Raw genomic sequence first — 2144 nt, 5'->3', positions numbered from 1 at the left:
CAAAGAGCCGCCCCGACTGCGAGTTGTCGAGTCGCGAGTCACTCGCCGAGTAGTCACCTAAAACTCGGCAAACTCGGGGTAAATTAAAATGCATGGTAGGAGAGGGCCACGGGGAGAGGGGGAATTATATACGCACGCGAGGAAAGATTCTCGCGAGGCGACTCGATCTCGAGTCGATACTCCGCTCGATAAAATATCTTAATCACCACTGGGGGAGGGGGGAAATCTGCGAGCAATACGAGTTATACACGCACACAGCTATTCCGCCGACGTGAAATATGCAAACCGAAGGGAAAGGGGGAGGTTGAAGCATAGTTTAGAAAGCGCTCTACTCGTCCCGATTACGAATTTCCGTGGAAACGTACACACGAGAAGTAGAAGTACGCGACGATAGGAAGGAAGAAACGATTTTTCGATTCTGCTCCACAATCGTATTCTTTTCGTCCGATCGCGTGTGGATGGGAAGAAAAGAGAAGAGGAAGAGGAGGAGGAAGAAGAAGACGAGAAAAAGAAAAGAGAAAAAAGGGGCGCGAAAGAAGGAAAGAGACGTGGGATCGTCCAATTAGACGCGGCAAACATTGATAGAAAGAGGGCTGGAGCAAAGAGCGATAGGAAGAAAGCGGTAGAAACGATTTTTCGATGCTGTTCCACAATCGTATTCTTTTCGTCCGCTCGCGTGTGGATGGGAAGAAAAGAGCAGAGGAAGAGGAGGAGGAAGAAGCAGAAGAGAAAAAGAAAAGAGAAAAGAGGGGAGAGAAAGAAGGAAAGAGACGAGGTATCGTCCAATTAGCAGCGGCAAACGTTGGTAGAAAGAGGCCCGAGGCAAGGAGCGATAGGAAGGAAACGGCCGAAACGATTTTTCGATTCTTTTCCAGAATCGTATGCTTTTCGTCCGATCGTAATCGCGTGGGGATGGGAAGGAAAGCGAAGAGGAAGAGGCGGAGGAAGAAGAAGAAGAGAAAAAGACAAGAGGAAAAAGGGGAGAGAAAGAAAGAAAGAGACGTGGTATCGTCCAATTAGAAGCGGCAAACGTTGGTAGAAAGAGGGTTGGGGCAAGGGGCGAGCTTTGAGCCGTGTAGTTTGTAGGTCGTAGCGGTGAGTAGAGGTACGTACCGTTTGACTGAAGCAGGTGTTTAATTTAGCGGTACTTGGTAACACGCGTTGTAGGCTGTAAGCCTAAGGCAGATGGAGAGATGGAGAAGGAGGAGAAGGAGGAGGAAGAGGAGGAGGGTCAGAGGTTGGTAAAGCTCGCGAAAGGTGAAGGGCGGGCGAAGAGAGATAGGAGGGTGAAAACGGCATGCGGAAGGAGGAGGGGAAGGGAAGAGAGAGCCGAGAGAAGAGGAGAAAGAGCGAAGAGAGAAAGGAGGGGAAAGTGAGAGAGTGCTCTTGGCTTTAGCGTGCAGGGTCTGCCTACTCATGGTAATTAAATGCCAGGCAATTTACAGGGCATGCATTTGCCGAAGGCTGGGCCACGCTACCGTGCGAGTCGCTCCTTATGCTCGGTGAAGCCGCACGCTCGTTTGCTCGCTCGCTCGCTCGCTCGCTCGCTTGTTCGCTCGTTCGTTCGCTCGTTCGGTTCTAAATCGATGGAAACGGCAACCAAACGTTTTGCGAGGTTCGGTTGCTTCGAGTGACCACCCTTTCGCGTTCCCTCCTTCTCTATCTCTNNNTCCCACATCCATCCATATATCTGTCCATCCATCCATCCATCCATCCATCCATCCATCCATCCAACCATCCATCCATTCATCCATCCATCCTGTTGAAGCCGGCTTACCGTCCACAAACTATCCGCTTGTTTCCTTACTACGATTAATCCGGGCCAATTTACGTCGGCAAGTAGACCGATCGTCCACCCGTGCGAAATCGCATCGCGTCCACGCGCTTTTCGTCCCAAGCTATTTTTTCCCCTTCCTCTCTCTTCCTCGATCGAGTAAATCGGAGGGCAAAGGACAGGGCGAAAGGGGAAAGGAGAGGCGTTGAATCGTTTTAATCGAACAGAGAGAGAGAGAGAGAGAGAGGGGGAGGACGGTCATAGTTTTCGAGTCGATGCGACGACACGTTCGTAACTTTCCCTATCTCGGAGAGCTTTTATCGCACGAACTCGACGAGCGGCGACGGAGCTTTTTGCTACTCCTCCCCTC

The 2144-nt window shown here is 51.1% G+C and overlaps 1 protein-coding gene across 1 annotated transcript in view; it reads left to right on the top strand.

Moving 5' to 3' along the window:
* Positions 1-1212: 1212 nt before the first annotated feature.
* Positions 1213-2144, top strand: part of LOC102675267 (serine/threonine-protein kinase meng-po) — a 19593-nt gene continuing 18661 nt past the window's right edge. Inside the window, exon 1 of the mRNA XM_006612713.2 lies at positions 1213-1230. The gene's annotated coding sequence lies outside the window, so the exon portion shown is untranslated. The remainder of the gene's footprint in view (positions 1231-2144) is intronic.

Source organism: Apis dorsata, unplaced genomic scaffold (genome assembly GCF_000469605.1).
Source record: "Apis dorsata unplaced genomic scaffold, Apis dorsata 1.3 scaffold_118, whole genome shotgun sequence".
Taxonomy (NCBI): Eukaryota; Metazoa; Arthropoda; class Insecta; order Hymenoptera; family Apidae; genus Apis; species Apis dorsata.
The sequence above is the reverse complement of the archived record's forward strand: the minus strand, read 5'-3'. Positions and strand labels throughout refer to the sequence as shown.